Raw genomic sequence first — 19,838 nt, 5'->3', positions numbered from 1 at the left:
CGAACATTTAAAGTTGTGACAACAACCAATAAATAAATACAAAATAACACATCACTGAGTTTATTTTACCAAACTGCAGAGTTTCAGTAAAGAACATGTCCTACCTTCTCTTCCAACAAGCTTCCTCCTGAAAGAAATTAACCAGGAACAGTGAGGATGACAATAACAGGTTTCAGGAGCAGTTAGGCAGGCTGGTGAAATGAGCAGACTCAGAGCAGATGAGATTTCACACGGAAATGTAAAGTGATGCATTTTGGAAGGAAGATTGTGGAGAGTCAAATAAACTGGAATTGAACATCAGTCCCGCTCACAGACGCAGTGACTCACACACCGTCCCAGACACACCCACACACTCACAACATGGAACTGGAACTGGATTACAATGGGAGTTCCAGGAGTAAATCAAACTCGGGAAACACGAAAATAATCACAAACCAACTGTGAAAATCAAGAAACTTATTACAGATATTCCCGGGAATCTTATTCAATGTGGGACCCATTAGTTCAGAGTTACAGCAGAATTTCCACGGAATAGACAGAAATCAGTTACTGTTTTTCAGTAAATTCTATATTAATTTCACCATTACCATCAGTTATTCAGTGACTGTGTGAAGTTGCCCTGAACTGAGACACAATATATTCCCTCACCTTCAGAAATATCAGCTGGTCTTTTTGCTCCATCTGTTTCCGCAACTTGGAGAGTTTCTTCTCAATAGAATTTAAATTCTCCTGAATCTCTCGAAGGTTTCTCTCCATCGGTTCTAGAATCCTCTCCTCTTCTTCCCTGACATCTCTGAGTAATCGCTGCTCTTTCTCAGTGAGAATCTGGCGCATTTTAGTGAACTCGGATGTGATGTGGGTCTGCAGACTGCTCGACTGTTCCTACCCAATGAAATGTGAAACATAATTAATGGTCCACGATAAAGGGAACAAAACTAACCGAGATCCCAGAAAATCAGCACAAGGAGACCTTACTCTAACTTCAGAAATCTTTCCTTTCTGTTTCTCTTCCATTTCTAGAACCGCCAATTTCTTCTCTGTGAGAGAAACTAAAGAAGATTTGAGCTGATCCTGTGATTGGGAGAGAAAATCACAGAATGAAAATGCTGTATGTTGAAAATGTGATAAAACTATGAGGTAAATAATATTTCCCTTTTACCTTGTAGATTTCAACAGCTTCATCGGTGGGCCGGAAGCGGTGCTCTCTGTGTTCCCGCGAATCTCTACAAATCAGACAGATCAATTTCTTATCAGTTTCACAAAACAGCTTCAGTTCTTCCTGATGTTTCTCACAGTGAAGTTTACTTTTCTTCTCTTTCGGACTCAGCTTTAATTGTCGAGCTTTCTCGGCCAGATTCGCTAAGGCCCGATTTACCCTGAGGTTTCTTCCCGGAAACTCCTCTCTACATTCGGGACAGGTGTTTTTCTCCTTCATTTCCCAACATTGGGTGATACAGGAGCGGCAGAAGTTGTGTCCACAATCCAGTATTACCGGATCAGTGAAGAAATCGAGACAAATGGGACAAATTGCCTCCTCGGTCAAACTCTGGAGCTGTTGTCTGGAAGCCATGCTCACACTCAGCACTTCCTCATTCAAACCGCTTTCAGTTTCGGTGTTACTGCCGCACATCCTCAGTTCAGCTATTTACTGATGAAGTTCACTGCAGCACTCAGGGAAGTACTATTACAGAGTGGGCCATGTCCCCGCCACTTCCACACTGGAGATAACAACTGGCGCGGTCTCAAGATAACGGTGGGGAATCATTGAACTCTGTCGGCGGCAGGCTGGGCTCCCGGGGATGTTGTGGATGTGGTAAACACAGTAAGACGTCTGACAACACCAGGTTTTAGTCCAACCGATTTATTTGATAGTAAACTCACAAGCTTTCGAGGGGATTCCCTCTTCGTCAGCTGATTCACCTGGGGACTGTCTTGAAAGGTACACAGATTCGATAGGCCGATTAACCTCTTTCTGTGTTGTATCAGCCTGGCAATGTTATTTATTCAGAACCTTGGATCTGACCTGATCAAATCCAAATTAACAAATCCCATTTAGTAAACCCCATTGTTTGAGATGTTCCCTGACCATTCTGCGAGAAGGATTTACGCAGTAAAATTCTGCAACAACTGAATACATGCTGCTATATTTAGTTGGTTTAGAAACCCGCAATGAAAATATTTAAGTACGAATCGTTGCGCTGACAGCGGGAGTTAACAACAGCAATCGTGGAGCACAAGTGTTTGGAGAACTCAGGAACTGAACAGGATCGCTGCAGGCTTGGTATCAAGACCCTGCCTTGTGTAAGTCAACTCCAATCTGCTGCACTCCCGGTTTGTCTGTTCATCTGATGAATATCGCAATGGGATTCATTCTGCCGGATGAAATGTTGGACACTGAACTTTCCACGGATTTCATTCAGACATCCCAGAGGATCACAGAGTCACTCAACACAATAAAATCAACTATGATCTCGATATGTTCCATCTCAGGCTCGTTCTGATATAACTATTATTCCTCATTCACTGAGATCACTGTTAATTGATTAACTGTTTCCAAAAGGACATCGACACGTCTCTCTTTCCAACAGCCGCTTATACACAGCTCTGGTAATGCAGTGTTAGTTGTTCCTGACAGGAATTAGGAATATTCCCATTCTGTCCTTTCCAGCCTTTCAGCCTCAGCATTGAATTCAGGAACTTCAGCTTCTAACCACCGTTACCATTCTGCTGTAACCATTAACACTGCTCTGGAACCACCTTATGCTTCTTCACCAGTCCCATTCCCCATTCTCTTATACTTTGCACCGTGACACACTTAGACATTTAACCTCTCCTGTCTTCCACCATTTCATAGAGTTTTACCCGTTGTTACTCTCCGTCCTTTTCCCTGACACTGTCCTTGCTGAGAAATTGTTTACTCTGTAAAATAGGAATGTAAGGTGTTGTTCATTTCCAGCCATTTCCCTCTGGCGCTCAACACAAAGCCCAAGTACTCAGGCTCAGAACCTCCCGGTAATTCCTTCACCTCCGATCCCAGATGGCTGTATTTGTGCCGTTTTAAGTCCCGCACAACCCAATGCCTTGTATTCGTCTTCGTACCGCACTGTGACACCCACCACTGTAACTCTCTGATCGACCGTGAGTATTGTTTCAGGTTTCCAGAAGGAACCGTCCTTGGCCACTAGTCTTGGCTCCTTGTAAGATGTTGAGCAGTACTTACTGACATCTCGGTGGAGTTGTTGGAATCCCTTGCTGTGCTGTTTAATTCTTGCGTTCTTTACAAACGGGCAACAACCGAAATGTGGGCGATTGTTTTGTTTGCTGCCTCGCATCACTGATATGATTTGATAGCGTTTGATATCTCCCCCTTGTTAGGGATGAACTTGTGGGATAGAGCTTACTTCAAAAAAGTAAGTTGTTAATGAGACGAGATGGTTTCATTTGGAATGCTGTATTTATTTATCTGTCTGAGGTTTATTTGGGTGTTTCAGTTTGAAGGATGCTTGCGATTTCCTTTTTGGTGTACCGGCATCCTGCAAATCTCGGCTCGAGTTCCCTCAGGAGTGTAACTTGCTCCGGGGTTCACTTACAGGCACAGATCCCCGGCTTAGAATTGACCTGAAGAGCTTCCAGGCGCTTCTGGGTGCGCAAAGCGACATGTATCTGCCTGTCGTGCTGGCTCAGCCCAGACCTGGTGGTGAAGCTGAGCTCGCACTCGCTGCATTGGTATTCCCCGACTGTTACAGGTTACCTTTCTCCGCTACACTGAGGGCAGTGCCAGGCAATGGATTGATAGTCTCCTGTTTTACCGCAGAGCCAACGCCTGGTTCTGATGTTTATAACCTGGGGCACTTTGGTCATGTGGATGTTGGAGAAGCCGATCGTGCGGAGGAGGGTGTTACAGGGGCTGCAGAACAACCCGATCAATGGGGGTAATGGCTGATCACCTCTCTGACTGATACTTGGTCATAAGTCGGCTCGACAGTGACCCCTTCCATGAAGGTGGTCGTCTCGGATGTTTCTCCATTTGTGTCAATTGCCGCTCCATTGGCCGGAGTTCCCCTTCCCTTCTTGGAAACGCGATATTTCTTCTAAAAGGAGATTTGTGTTGTTACAAAGTTCGCATTTTCCGGTGGATGGGCCGTCCACCTTGGAGGGAGTGCAGAGGAGGTTTACTAGGCTGATACCGGAGTTGAGGGGGTTGAGCTATGAGGAGAGGCTGAATAAACTAGGCTTGTACTCGTTAGAGTTTAGGAGAATGAGGGGAGATCTCATTGAGACGTATAAGATGATGAATGGGATGGATAGGATAGAGGTGGAGAGACTCTTCCCGCTCAAAAAAGACAGTAGGACTAGGGGGCACAGCCTCAAGATAAAGGGGGGGCGGTTTAGAACGGAGTTGAGGAGGAACTTCTTCACTCAAAGGGTGGTGAATCTCTGGAATTCTCTGCCCGTTGAAGTGGTGGAGGCTGCCTCGCTAAACATTTTTAACTGGCGGGTTGATGGGTTTTTGATAAGAGAAGGGATTAAGGGTTATGGGGAGAGGGCGGGAAAGTGGAACTGAGCCACGACGGATCAGCCATGATCTTATTGAATGGCGGGGCAGGCTCGAAGGGCAAGATGGCCTACTCCTGCTCCTATTTCTTATTATGTTCTTATGCTCACTCTTCGATAACAGTGTCGTCCGCCACTGGGTTGGCTGCCTCTCCTGCTCTGGGACCCGAACTCAGCTGCCAACAGGGCTGGTAGCAATGGCGGGGGTCTCAAGATCTCCTCTTGGGTTGGAGTGACGGAAGATCTTGTTACTCGCTCCGGAGAGCTGGAACATGTGTGGCGGTGACATTGACATTTTGCACATTGCGCTGCGACAGACGCCACTGCGGGGAGGTTGTTTATCCGGGACGGATCCCAGCCGCTCTGAACCATCAACAACGGGATTCCCATTCCTTGATACCATCTTGAGACTCAGTGGGTTATGGGGAGAGGGCGGGAAAGTGGAACTGAGCCACGACAGATCAGCCATGATCTTATTGAATGGCGGGGCAGGCTCGAAGGGCCAGATGGCCTACTCCTGCTCCTATTTCTTATGTTCTTATGTTCTTATGTTCTCTGATCCACGCAGATCGCGGCCGTCTCGTACTTTTCCCTAGTCGTTGAGTCTCTCAGTAGCGGATTACTGAGTTTACCAGCGGGAGCCAACGGGGAGGAGCGACTGTCTCTGGTCGCTAAAAACAGGAGAAAACTCCACAGAGACAGCTCGCCAGAATTCATTCTCCGGGGAAACCCGCCCAAGAGAGCCAGAGTTACTCCCGCCTGTGTTCGCGGGTTGTCTGGTACTCGAGCCAATATCGCAATGGGATTCCCTCTGCCGGGCAAAATGATGTGAGGGTCAACTCACTCTGCAAACTTCCTTGGAATCAACAGAGCGTCTCAGAGACACCGCACCAAAAAAATCAATCACAAGCCTCGTGTTTCCCACCTAAAATATTTCCTTATATTTTAAATCGTTGACTCGGGTCACTGTTAACTCCTGACTTTCGGTCTATTACAAAGGAATTGGAATTTCAGAGCAAAGAATTCTCACTGTAAATAGACAGAAGCGCGGTGGCACAGTGGTTAGCATTGCTGCCTCACAGCGCCAGGGACCCGGGTTCAATTCCAGCCTGTGTGGAGTTTGCACGTTCTCCTCGTGTCTGCGTGGGAATGCTCCAGTTTCCTCCCACAGTCCACACGTATGCGGGTTAGGTTGATTGGCCATGCTAATTGGCCCCTTGGTGTGTGATTGACAGGGTAAATACTTGGGAAGGGCCTGCGTGGAATTGTTGCTGGTGAATGCTCGATGGGCCGAATAGCCTCCTTCTGCACTGCAGGGATTCTGTGATTCTATTCAATGATCCTATAAAGGGCCTTGGTGATTGGGCAGCTGTTATTAAGATGTGGAGATGCCGGCGTTGGACTGGGGTGGACACAGTAAGAAATCTCAGAACACCGGGTTAAACTCCAACAGGTTTATTTGGAATCACGAGCTTTCGGAGCGCTGCTCCTTCACCTGTTGGACTTTAACCTGGTGTTGTGAGACTTCTTACTGAGAAAGAAGACTTCCGGCATTCGACTAATACTTGTGAACACTACGGAACAAGTTAGTCAGTTTCCTGACTTTTCTCTATTCCGGTGGCGGTTCTGTTATGTTACGAGATATGGGGATTATTCTAACTCTGGCGTCCTTTCCCAATCCTTACCCCATTCCCTTATTCCTTCCGGCCTTGTCTGCGATTCTGTTGTTGGATAATTTTCTGTCGGTCAATAACACAGTTTTCACCTTGAATGACAGTGAAATTAATGGATCATCTCCTTGTCTGTTTCAGTGTTTTCTGAATGTTGTCTGTATTTGTGATGGGGACACGGGTTTGGGTGCACGTGAGGTGTGAAGTGTGTCTGATTATGTATCCAGTTCCCGCAACAAATCTTTGCATTCAAATCACCTCCCTTGGCCTCGCTGCTCCCTATCTTTGTAAACTCCTCCAGCCCGATAACTTATTAAGATCTCTGAGCTGTTCCAATTCTGCCTCTTGTTAAACCCTGATTCCCTTTGGTCCAACATTGGTGGCTGTGTCTTCAGCTGTCCCGGCCCGAAGGCCGCGGTTCCACTAATACCTCCCGACCTCTCTCCCCTCCTTTAAGATACTCTTTAAATATTAAGATTGACGCCGTTTTTCGATATCTGGTGAATAGGTTTGTTTCGGTGGCTCAAATCAACTTTTGACAATTACTTTAATAATTATTCTGTGGGCAGCATCAAGACTGTATTTAATTGAACCCTGGTTAATTCACCTGACGAAGAGGCAGTCCCCTCGAAAGCTTGTGAGTATATTATCAAATAAATAGGTTGGACTAAAACCTGGTGTTTTCAGACTTTTTACTAATCCACTGTAACCATGCCTTACACGTCAGATTGGGGATAATCTGATGATTTTTCCTGTGTTTTGAGCAGGAATGATCTGAACAGAGGAATAACCAGATGAAGAGCGCAATGTAACGTTGCAGTGTGGGTGTCAATCAGTGTGTGTGATGTGCGAATGGAGCTGGTGAATCAGTGACACTCAGGATCACAGAATGTGGTGAGAAAGCTGAATCAGCTGAATTTGGGACATTGTCTCTTTCTGAACCCGGGGCTCCGGGTCCTTTCCCGGGCTCCCCTCCCCCACGCGCTCTTTCCACCACGTGACGCTTAGCCGCGTCCAGCCCCTCCCCCTGTCCCCGCCTACGGTGCCTAATCCTCCAATCAGAGCCGCGCTTCATCCCGCGCTCTGACCTTGGGTGGGAGGTCAGAGCGTGGCTGCTCCTCGCGCTCTGGGCGGAGCTTTTCCTCCCGCGCGCCCGCTTTCCCCCCTCAGCCGTCCAGAGCCGCATCATGGGCGCTCATTCAACTTCATATGAGTCCAACACTTTCTCATGGGATGTCTAGTTTCACTCCATTCCATGGCCTCCTGAGAGTTTGCATAGAGGCTGCCGTGAGATGCGGAGCCCAGTGCGTCTGGACGAAGCCGAACTGAACATCTCCCCCAGCCGGAGCAAAGACCTGAATTCCAGAGATGGAGTGAGAGTGACTGCCCTGAACATCATGGCAGCATTTCACCAGTGTGGCATCAAGGGGCCCCAGCGAAACACAACTCCATGGCAATCGGGGGGAAACTCTCCAGTCTGGATTATTACTGCAGGAACATCACCATCAAGCTGCTAAAGTCCCTGGTTCTGCAGGCCCCAGTCGGGGGAAACATCCTTCCAGCACCTATCCTGTGTCAACCCCCTTTTCATTGAAACTCTGGGGAACAGATGCCGAGTGTATTTATTCTCATCTCACATGACAATCTTCAGTTCAAGTCAACTTTGAAAATGTGGATTTGATCCGATCTAAATGTCAGATCATATAAAAATCATAATGTGATCTCGCAATGGAAAGAGACCATTCGGCTCATCCTGCCTGTTAATCTTCGAAAACTGCCCCCACTTCTTGGGCCGTTTTTAATGGGGAATTCTTTCCTGCAGCACTAAGATTCTGTCAGCAGGTGGCAGCGCTGCGCTTTGTAGGAATGAAAGGTTTGAGTTCACACACACGGCGGGATTTTCCAGCCCCCAAACCAGAAAATCACACCCAAGGTCAACGGACCTTTGAATGACTTCTGTCCACCCCCTCACCCCCACCCGCCAACGCCTCTACTTTCTCAGGAGGCAAAGGAATTTTGACGTGACCGCAGCAACTCTCAGTAATTTTTTCAGATGCACCATAGAAAGCACCCTTTCCCATATAGAACATAAGAACATAAGAAATAGGAGCAGGAGTGGGCCATCTAGCCCTTCGAGCCTGCCTCGCCATTCAATAAGATCATGGCTGATCTGTCGTGGCTCAGTTCCACATTCCCGCCCTCTCCCCATAACCCTTAATCCCCTCGCTTATCAAAAACCCATCAACCCGTGTCTTAAAAATATTTAGCGAGGCAGCCTCCACCACTTCAACGGGCAGAGAATTCCAGAGATTCACCACCCTTTGAGTGAAGAAGTTCCTCCTCAACTCTGTTCTAAACCGCCCCCCACCTTTATCTTGAGGCTGTGCCCCCGAGTCCTACTGTCCTTTCTGAGCAGGAACAGTCTCTCCACCTCTATCCTATCCATCCCATTCATCATCTTATGCGTCTCAATGAGATCTCCCCTCATTCTTCTAAACTCTAACGAGTACAAGCCTAGTTTATTCAGCCTCTCCTCATAGCTCAACCCCCTCAACTCCGGTATCAGCCTAGTAAACCTCCTCTGCACTCCCCCCAAGGCCAAAATATCCTTGCGTAAGTGCGGCGACCAAAACTGCGCACAGTACTCCAGCTGCGGCCTCACCAATGCTCTATCTCGCCGCAGCAAGACCTCCCTACTTTTATATTCAATCCCCCTCGCTATGAAGGCCAGCATCCCATTAGCCTTCCTGACCACCTGCTGCACCTGCAGGCTGGGTTTTTGCGACTCATGCACAAGGACCCCGAGGTCCCTCTGCACCGTCGCCTGTTGCAGTTTTTCGCCACGTAAGTAATAGTCCTTCCTACCATTATTCCTACCAAAGTGGACCACCTCGCACTTGCCAACATTAAATTCCATTTGCCATTTCCTGGCCCATTCGCCCAGCCTATCTAGATCCTTCTGCAGACTCTCCACACCCTCCGCGCAATTTGCCGTTCCACCAATCTTGGTGTCATCAGCAAATTTCGACACCATACACTCGGTTCCCTCCTCCAGATCAACTATATATCACAGCTTGGTATGGTTCCTGCTCTGACCAAAACTGCAAATAATTACAAAGGGTTGTGAACGTAGCCCAGTCCATCACGCAAATCACCTTCCTATCCATCGACTCTTCCCCCTGCCTCAGAAAAGCAGCCAGCAGAATTAAAGACCTCAAGCGGACGAGCACACTTGCTCCCAGAGCACGAGATTCAGGTTCGAATCCTGGTCAGGCTGCTTTTCAGCAGTAACATTCGCACTGCATGAAAGAAACTCTGTGAGCCCTCTCAGGTGGACCCACCCCACCCCCTCCTTCTGCTGCTCATTCCTTCTTTGAAGGAGACAACATCTGTGAGTAAAACACTTTCTTTGGCATCGCTTCTCGGCCTTTTGGCGAAGATCAAGTGTCGTATTTGTTCTGATCAGTTTAATATCTGATATGTCCCGTATCTGGGAACCATATATTAAATTGATTTTTGGAGCAGGGAGATGGAATAGGGGCTTGCTCCGTTCACTCCCCGTATCGACCGGTAACTTCAAAAACAGCTCTTCCACCTTTATCTGTCGGGAAAAAAAGATACAACAATCAGAGATCACAACCAACCGACTCAAGAACAGCTTCTTCCCTGATGCCATCAAACATTTGACTTTGCATTAAGTTGAGCTTTCTCCACTCCCCAGCTCTGAGGCTGAATAAACGAGGCTTGTACTCGTTCGAGTTTAGAAGAATGAGGGGAGATCTCATTGAGACGTATAAGATGATGAATGGGATGGATAGGATAGAGGTGGAGAGACTTTTCCCGCTCAGAAAGGACAGTAGGACTCGGGGGCACAGCCTCAAGATAAAGGGGGGGGGGGGGGTGCGGTTTAGAACAGAGTTGTGGAGGAACTTCTTCACTCAAAGGGTGGTGAAGCTCTGGAATTCTCTGCCCGTTGAAGTGGTGGAGGCTGCCTCGCTAAATATTTTTAAGACGCGGGTTGATGGGTTTTTGATAAGCGAGGGGATTAAGGGTTATGGAGAGAGGGCGGGAATGTGGAACTGAGCCACGACAGATCAGCCATGATCTTATTGAATGGCGGGGCGGGCTCGAGGGGCTAGTTGGCCTACTCCTGCTCCTATTTATATGTTCTTATGTTCTTATGACATTCTGCACTCTCTCCGCTCCTTTTCTGTGGACCGTATGCGTTTTGTGTAGAGTGCGCAAGAAAGAATACTTTTTACTGGATGCTAATACGTGTGACAATAATGAACCATATCAAATCAAAAACTCACTGCCGATATGCCGCACAGAGGGACAAGAGATGCAGCCAATCACCTCCAACTTTCCGCAAGCCCATCTCCCTTCAGATGAGTGACAGGCGCTCCGGTCATTCCACCTCCCCAATTGGCAGAGGTCCCGATCCCGTGACACTGAATGACAGCGGGTACGACCAATCGGCTCCCTGGATTACCGGAACCCCGCCTCTCCCAGTCTGAGTGACAGCAGCGCTGATCAGCAGAACCAGCAGAGATCAAGCCCTTGCGATTGTGCAGCAGCTTCAAAATAGATAGCCAGTGTACTCACACAGGGAGAAATCTCATACCTGAAGACGCAATGCAAACTTGATCTTCCATTGGATTGCGATGCCCCACTCAGAGGAACAGAATGGTCTAATCACTGATCTTAATTGACCACTGGAAATTCCCATCAGAAATTAGGTAAGCAGTTTGTTTCCTCTGTTCCTTGCCCAATATTTACACTGAAACAACATCATCAAACTTCATCATTATGCTGTTTCTGGGAGCTTGCTATTTGGAAATTGTTTTTTACATTTCCTGCATTACAGCAGTGGTTGTTCCGCAAACACATTCATTGATTCTGAAGGAATTTGCTTCACACTGTGGGAGTGAAGGCAGTTTTTAATGATTTCTCTGTGACCAGCAGGTGACTTGTCTTTCTCACTGCTGCTCGACTCTCCTTGCTCTCTCTCCTCCCCACTGAATATTCATGCATCCCACGGCCCCGAGTCACCAGAGTTGGGAGGAGGACTTCTTGTCTCCTGTTCCCTCCCCAGGAGCCACGGAACGTTTTCCCACACTGCAAACCAGTGGGAAACTGGACTATGATATTGTTCTTAAAATCAGCTCGGAGACTGGATTGGGTCTCTGATCAAATTCACAGACTGAGCGGTGGGTTCACTGGTTCACTGCCTCACTGGAGTCACTCAAAAACTCAACCTCACTCAATCTAAACTGCCTTGTCACCCTCCCTATTCTAGATTTAAAGCTACACCTACTTCGATCTCGACTCTGGATGTTTGCAATCTCCCTTTCATTCTGAACCATGAATATTTCAGTAAGATCACCGCACTCCCTCCTTTATCCAGCACAGATTCGCAGTTTCTACAGCCCCCTCCTCTTGATCAATGAGTCGAATTCTACCAAACAGAATATCTGCCGTTTAACATTTGCTCTCTAATATCTTTACGTCTTCCTGATAAACGATGATAAAAACTACTTCCTAGAATGACAGACGAGACGAGACAGATCCCTTCACTGCTTTGACACACAGTGCTGATGGGTTGAGACACATACCCAGAGGAACCACAGGAAGAGAAATATGAAAGAGAAACCTCGGACATCCCTCCTATATCTCCCACCATGAAACTTGCAGTTATGCCCCCTAGTAACAGCTCCATCCACCTGAGGAAATAGTCCCTGAACGTCCACTCTATCTATTCCCCTCATCATCTTATAAACCTTTAGTAAGTCGCCTCTCATCCTCCTCCACTCTAAACAGAAAAGTCCTAGCTCCCTCAACCTCTCCTCATAAGTTTTACCCTCCAAACCAGGCAGCATCCCGGTATATCTCCTCTGCACTCTCTCCAATGCTTCCACATCCTTCTTATAGTGAGGTGACCAGAACTGCACACAATGATCCAAATGTGGTCTCACCAAGGTCCTGTGAAGTTGCAGCATAACCCCACTGCTCTTAAACTCAACATCCCCCCCCTCCCCACCCCCCCCGCTATTAATAAACACTAACACACTATAGATCTTCTTTATGACTCTATCCACTTGAGTGGCAACCTTCAGAGATCTGTGGATATGAACCCCAAGATCTCTTTGTTCATTCACATTCCTCAGAACCATGTCGTTGGCCTTATAAACCACATTCAAATTTGATCGACCAAAACGAATCACCTTGCACTTATCAGGGTTAAACGTCATCTGCCGTTTTTTTTCGGCCCAGCTCTGCATCCTATCAATGTCTCTTTGCAGCCGACAACAGCCTTCCACCTCATCCACTACTCCACCAATCTTGGTGTCATCAGCAAACTTACTGACCCAACCTTTAGCCCCCTCCTCCAAGTCATTGATAACAATCACAAATAGCAGAGGATTCAGCACTGATCCATGTGGCATGCCGCTGGTCACTGGCCTCCAGTCTGAAACTTTTCCATCCACCACCACCTTCTGTCTTCTATGACTTAGACAGTTACTGATCCTAACGGCCAAATTTCCATCTATCCCACACCTCCTTACTTTCTTCATGAGACAACGATGCGGAGCCTTATCAAACACCTTACTAAAATCCATGTATACAACATCAGCTGCTCTACCTTCATCTACACACTTAGGTACCACCTCAAAGAACTCAATCAAATTTGTGAGGCAAGACTTACCCTTCACGAATCCGTGGTAACTATACCGGATAAAGCTGCATCTTTCCAAATGGTCATAAATCCTATCCCTCGGGACCTTTTCGATTAACTTACCAACCACCAAAGTAAGACAAACCAGCCTATAATTATCAGGGTCATTCCTATTACCTTTCTTGAACAAAGGAACAATATTCGCCACTCTCCAGTCCTCTGGCACTATCCCCATGGATATTGAGGACCCAGAGATCAAAACCAAAGGCTCTGCAATCTCATCCCTTGCCTCTCCAAGCAGCCTAGGATATATCCCATCTGGCCCAGGGGATTTTGTGACCCTCAGGTTTTTCAGAATTGCTGATACATCTTCCCTCAGAACATCTACCTCCTCCAGCCTATCAGCCTGTATCATACTCTCATCCTCAAAAACATGGTCCCTCTCCTTGGTGAACATTGAAGAAAAGTATTCATTCATCGCCTCTGTTATCTCTTCTGACTCCATGACCCGCCCTAACCTCATCCTGGTCATTCTTTTATTTCTCACATAAGAGTAAAAAGCCTTGGGATTTTCCTTGATCCGCTCCACCAAGGGCTTCTCATGCCTCCTCCTGGCTCTCCTAAGCCCTTTTTTAAAGCTCATTCCTTGCTACCTTGTAACCCTCAAGCGACCCAACTGAACCTTGTTTTCTCATCTTTACATACGCTTCCTTTTTCATCTTGAGAGGACATTCAACCTCTTTTGTGAACCATGGTTCCCTCATTCGGCCATTTCCTCCCTGCCTGACAGGGACATAACTATCAAGGACACGCAGTATTTGTTCCTTGAACAAGCTCCACTTTTCATTTGTGCCTTTCCCTGACAGATTCTGTTCCCATCTTATGCTCCCTAATTCTTGCCTAATCGCATCATAATTACCCTTCCTTCAGTTATAAACGTTGTTCTGCCGTATGGCACTATCCCTCTCCACTGCAATCATGAAAGACACCGGATTGTAGTCACTATCTCCAAAGTCCTCTCCCACAAACAAATCTAACACTTGGCCCGGTTCGTTACCCAGTACCAAGTCCAATGTGGCCCCACCTCTTGTCGGCCTATCCATATATTGTGTCAGGAAACTCTCCTGCACACACTGTACAAAAGCTGCCCCATCCGAACTATTCGACCCATAAAGGTTCCGATCAATATTTGGAAAGTTAAAGTCACCCACGACAACGACCCTGTGACCTCCACACCCATCCATAATCTGTTTTGATATTTCTTCCTCCACGTCTCTATTGATATTTGGGGCCCTATAGAAAACTCCTAAAAACGTGACCGCTCATTTCCTATTTCCAACTTCAGCCCATATTACCTCAGGAGGCAGATTCCCCTCGAACTGCCTTTCAGCAGCCGCTAAACTATACTCGATTAACAATGCTGTTCCTCCACCTCTTTTACCACCCTCCCTACTCTTACTGAAACATCTATACCCGGAACTTCCAACAACCATTCCTGTCCCTGTTCTTACCATGTCTCCGTAATAGCCACAAAATCGTAGCCCCAAGTCCCAATTCCCGCTCCAAGTTCACCTATCTTATTCCGGGTGCTCCTTGCAATGAAGTAGACAAACTTCAACCCACCTTCCTGTCTGCTTGTACACTCGTGCAACCTTGATACCCTCCTCAGTACCTCACTACACTCAGCACTGGCTTCTGGACTACAGCTCGTTTTCCCATCCCCCTGACAAATTAGTTTAAATCCCTTCCGAAGAGCCGTGGCAAATTCCCTCCCAGGATATTGGTGCCCCTCTGGTTCAGGTGCAAACCGTCCTGTTTGGTCTCACCTTCCCCAGAATGTGCTCCAATTATCCATGTAACTGAAACCCTCCCCCCGACACCATCCCTGTAGCCACGTGTTTATCTGCACTCGCTCCCTGTTCCTCAACTTGGTAGCACGTGGCACTGGCAACAAACCAGAGATGACAATATGGTTTGTCCTGACTCTCAGCTTCCACCCGAGCTCCCTGAATTCCTGTTTTAAATCCCCGTCCCTTCTCTTAACAAGTCGTTGGTACTGATATGTACCATGAGTTGTGAACTGTTCCCTCTCCCCCTTAAGGATCCTGAAAACACGGTCTGAGAAGTCACGGACTCTGGCACCCGGGAGGCAACATACCATCCATGAGTCTCTTTCGTTGCCACAGAACCTCCTATCTGTCCCTCTAACTTTCGAGTCCCCAATTACTATTGCTCTCCTGCTCCCCTCCACTCCCCCACCCCCTTCCCTTGTGAGCCACAGGGACGGACTCAGTGCTGAAGATCCGGTCACCGCGGCTTACCACTGGTAGATCGTCCCCCTCAACAGTATCCAAAGCAGTAGACTTGTTGCCGAGGGGAAAGACCACAGGGTATCCCTGTACTGACTGCTTTCTCCCAGCCCCTCTCACTGTCACCCATCTATCTTCATTCTTCGGAGTAACTCCATCTCTCCTATCCTCACGCGAATCCAGCACGGAAAACCACAGGCTGTGAAGTTTGGCGATGGATCAGATTCATTAACAGGCAGGTAGAGGTAGAGAGATCAATGTGGATTGGAAATCAATGTCTTGTTTTATTGCAGAGATATTGTCTGTGATTCTGCTGTAAAATGTTTCATATATCTGACAGTGTGGAACATTGGGTTTTATTGTTACTGCCTGGGTGTTAAACAGCTCCTGTGTGGAGAACAGGAAAGATAATCTGTCCTGGGGGACATGAGCACCGCTTACACAGCCCAGCGGAATTTACTAACATTCATTTCAACACAGAGAAAATCTGGGAAGTTATTGAAATTGGAATTTCTGTCATTCTGAGCGGATTAAATTCTCCTCAATTTTGGAAAATGCCCTCACCCTCGGCAGCACCACGGAGAGTTCTGCCATCATCGTTAAAATCTGAGCGAGGACTTTCGGCAGTCAAATCATGAAGTAATTTTTCACATCAAAGTGTCGGAGAAATGTGGAATTCTCCCTCATCTAGGGATAGATATTGGGAATATTGTGATCTTCCAGGGTATCAAGTTGAGGTGCTCAGTGGAATATACTGACTTTAATTTCAACTCAAGGAAAAGTTGGAAATTTCTTTCATTTGTGGCAACTCGGGGCTCCTGTCCTTGTCAGTAATTAATTCATTGCGGTTGCAGTAAGTTTCTGGAATGAGTTGAGATTCTGCGTGAATTCAATTTTTCACTGTTACTGAAGTGCACCGCTGCCACCTGCTGACAAAACTCATTCCACCAGGTAAACTCAAAGCACCAGCCAGGATTTATCACTCCCTCCTTTGGCTCCCGGTACTGGGCATGTTCATATCATCAGCAATGTTTCCAAAGGATGGAAGGTGCCCATTGGGCAGGGGCCGGATTAACTTGGAGACAGAGGAGACAGTTTCAAGTGATGCTGGAAATCCTCCGATAACATCGGTCACCAAATGCAATTATGTATTAAAGATAGTCCACCAGTCAGGAAAGTGATGGAATACGCTCCACTTTCTTGGTTGAATGCAGCTTCAAAAACACTCCATAAGACCATCCAGGACAAAACAGACACTAGACTGGCACCTCATCCACAAACAGTCACTCATCCACCATCAGTGCACCTTCGCAGCAGTGTGTACCATCTACAAGAAGCGCTGCAGAAATTCACCAAGGCTCCTTCAGCAACACCTTCCAATCCCATGACGACTACCATCTTGAAGGACAAGTGCAGCAGACACATGGGAAAACTACCTGCTGGAGGTTCCTCTCCAAATCACTCAACATCCTGACTTGGAAATGCATCGCAGTTCCATCACTTTCACTTGATGGAAGTCATATCCTGGAACCCCCTTCCGAACAACACAGGGGTGTAGCTAGCCTTCAGGGACTTCAGCCGTTCAAGAAGGCAGCTCACCACTTTCTCAAGGGGTATGAGGGATTAGAAATAAATACTGGTCTAAACAGAGACATCCACATCCTATTAATCAATTAAAAATATAGCTAGGACTCAGGAAATGGAAATATGTTCCTAATTTGATTCATGGACAGAATTGAGATAATATTGTGCTCCTGAGTCAGCGCAACTACCTTACAACCTCTTTCCCCCCAGCTAACTTTTCTAAATACGTTACACTCTGAACTTTTTAATGCCTGCCATGTTTTTTCTGTAGCCATGACTCTAGTCTCCATTCTATCCAATTCCCTTCAACATTTGATTGTCTCCAGTTCTCGTTTTAATACAGATTCTGATCCAGTAACTGAATTCAAAGATGGATTCCACATACCCCATAAATCCTCCAAATTTTCCTATCACGGAGATATCACAGACCAGATGTTGTGCTTAAAAGACAGATGATTTATGGTTCCACAATATCAAACTATTTCCCAGTCCACAGACTTTATTAGCAAACAAATCCTGTCCACCAGAATAAACATGGTCCTGTCCTGGATGTATTTAATAGCAGCGATAATCGCACAATCCAAAACACAATCACTTGTAAATTCGGCGATACCTCTGCAGGTTGGATGAATAAGTGAATTTCATCTCAAACACAGACAGGTGAATGGCTTCACTCCGGTGTGAACTCTCTGATGTATCAACAGGTCGGAAAAACGAGTGACTCTCTTCCCACACACGGAGCAGTTGAATTGTCCCTCCCCAGTGTGAGTGCATTGGTGTCTGAAGTTGGCCACGAGGAACCACTAAGGTAACAATCTTCAGAATAGCCCCCGTGTATTACTGAGTACGGAAAGGGCAAAGGGTAGATGGATGGTCGGCTGGAAAGACAGTGTGGCAAGTAGCCTTGAGAATCATGGGAAATTTGAAACTTGTTCAGACCGGAAGGTTACAGAGGACTAAGGTAACTATTGTGGGGCGATTCGGAAGTAACATTGAAAAGGGGCAAAATAAGGAATATAAAGAGTTTCGAGAGACTGATGGTGTTAACATAGAAATAATGGCAATTAAAAGGGTTAAGTAAGGAAAATGCAATAGCTTCTAAAATTGGGTTTTCTGTAAATGTCTGTGAACATGTGGAATATGAGATATCCTCCCCACTGATTGTACCCGATCCCAAAATCATCCCTTTTACTATTCAACCAGCATGCTCACCAGATTTTACTCATACATGTCCAAAACGTAAATGAGGAATATCTGCGAGCATCAACGCATAACTTTATATTGGCTATGTCTTTCCAATTTTAAACAATTTCATTACTTTTACTTTAGTACTTGTTGCAAGGCAAAACTTGTATCAAACATTTGGATTTTCAATCATCTTCCAACCCTGACACCCTTTCCATGGCCTCATCTCATTCACTGCGCATGCGCGGGTAGACTTTCAATCAGGGTGGGAGTCACACTGAACAATTCAATGCGTCATCATGATTTAAATTTAGACCCTTTATTCTGGAACTCAACAACTCATTGGAGATTCGAAGAATGAAAGGGAATCTCGTTGAAATATATTGGATTCCAATGGGGCTTGACAGGGTAAATGCTGAGACGGTGTTTTCTCTCGAGTGAGAGTCCAGGACCAGAGGGAATTGTCTCAGAATAAAGCGGTGCTAATTTAAGACTAAGGTGAGGAGGATTTTTTCCTCTGAGTGTTGTGAGTCTTTGATACTCCTTGCCACAGAAAGTTGTGGGGCCAGAGTCGTTGCTTATATTTAAGGCTAAGATAGATTCTTGATCGGTAAAGTAATCATGGGTGATGGGGAATGGGCGAGAAAGTGGACACTGAGGAATGTCGGGCCAATTATGATCCTATTGAGTGGCGGAGCAAGCTCAAGGAACTGAACAGCCCACTCCTGTTTCCATTTGTTATGGTCGAATTAGTTCCTGCTGCACCGAGGTTCCGTCAGCAGGTGGCAGCGGTGCGCTTTGTAACAATGAAAGACTTGAGTTCACACAGAGTCTCAACCCATTCCAGAAACTTACTGCACCCGCATTACATCGCGACACCACTCTGTTTGTGAGCAATGTTGGAAGGTAAAGCAGGTACTTCACACAGAGCAAGTTCTCTCAGATAAAAACAAATAAAATTAATTGCTAGTTAACCTCTTTGTATCGGTGCTGTTTGAGAGAGGAACCTTGGTCAGGACAAAGTTTCAACTCTCCTGCTTTTCTTTACCGTGGCATTTAAACATAATTCAAAGCAGACAAGACCTTGGTCAACATCTCACCGAAAGATCAGCACATGTGTTGCTTAGCACACGGAATTAACAGTCGGGGAATAGAGATGGATATCCAGCCTCTCGAGTCCTTGAGACTATTTAAATCAAGTTTGCATTGTCTGTACAGAATCATGATGTAGTAGGTGGTGGAAAGGTTGGCGACATTGGAGAGTCTAAACACAAATTGGGTGACATCTTTCCAGAACACCCTCGTCCTGTCCGTAAGCCTGACCCTGAGCTTCCAGTGACTGTTATCTTAACTGTCCGCCCCATTCCCTCTCTCACCTTTCTGCACTCGGCATCCTGCTCTGTTCCAGTGAATCCTCTGTCAAACAATTCCTTATACTGATCCAAACTGTTCTGCAACCGAGGTGAACTTCTGACCTCACATCCATTCCCTTACCCAAGGAAATTCCAGTTCTAACATCGCTTGTGTCTGTGGGGCCTCAGCTCACCACCTGTTGCTGAAACTGTATTCCGGGCTTTTGTTACCGCTGCTCTTGATCGCCCCAATTCAGTGGCAGCTCTTGTGTTCCAATCCCAATTCGTGTCACTACTGGATGGGAAGTTTGCAGAATGGAAGTCTGTCTCACAGGATCGTAAGTTTTTCCTTTCTTATAAAAAAAATCCTGGATAAACAGTGTCACAAAGCCACTAATTAGTTTTAACAACTGGAAAAATAGATTTATTATAGTGAAAAGTTTGATTGTATTATAATGTTGCATTACTCCCCAGTTATCTTCACAAATGTCTACAGTCTTCAACATTA

The 19,838-nt window shown here is 46.4% G+C and overlaps 1 pseudogene; it reads left to right on the top strand.

Annotated features, from left to right (window-relative positions):
- The first annotated feature begins 9,638 nt into the window (after nt 1-9,638).
- LOC145348792 (U2 spliceosomal RNA) lies at nt 9,639-9,805 on the top strand (annotated as a pseudogene).
- The last annotated feature ends 10,033 nt before the right edge of the window (nt 9,806-19,838 follow it).

This window comes from Carcharhinus amblyrhynchos, chromosome 9, assembly GCF_965287045.1.
Source record: "Carcharhinus amblyrhynchos chromosome 9, sCarAmb.v2.hapA, whole genome shotgun sequence".
NCBI lineage: Eukaryota > Metazoa > Chordata > Chondrichthyes > Carcharhiniformes > Carcharhinidae > Carcharhinus > Carcharhinus amblyrhynchos.
This window is presented reverse-complemented; position numbering and strand designations above follow the sequence as displayed.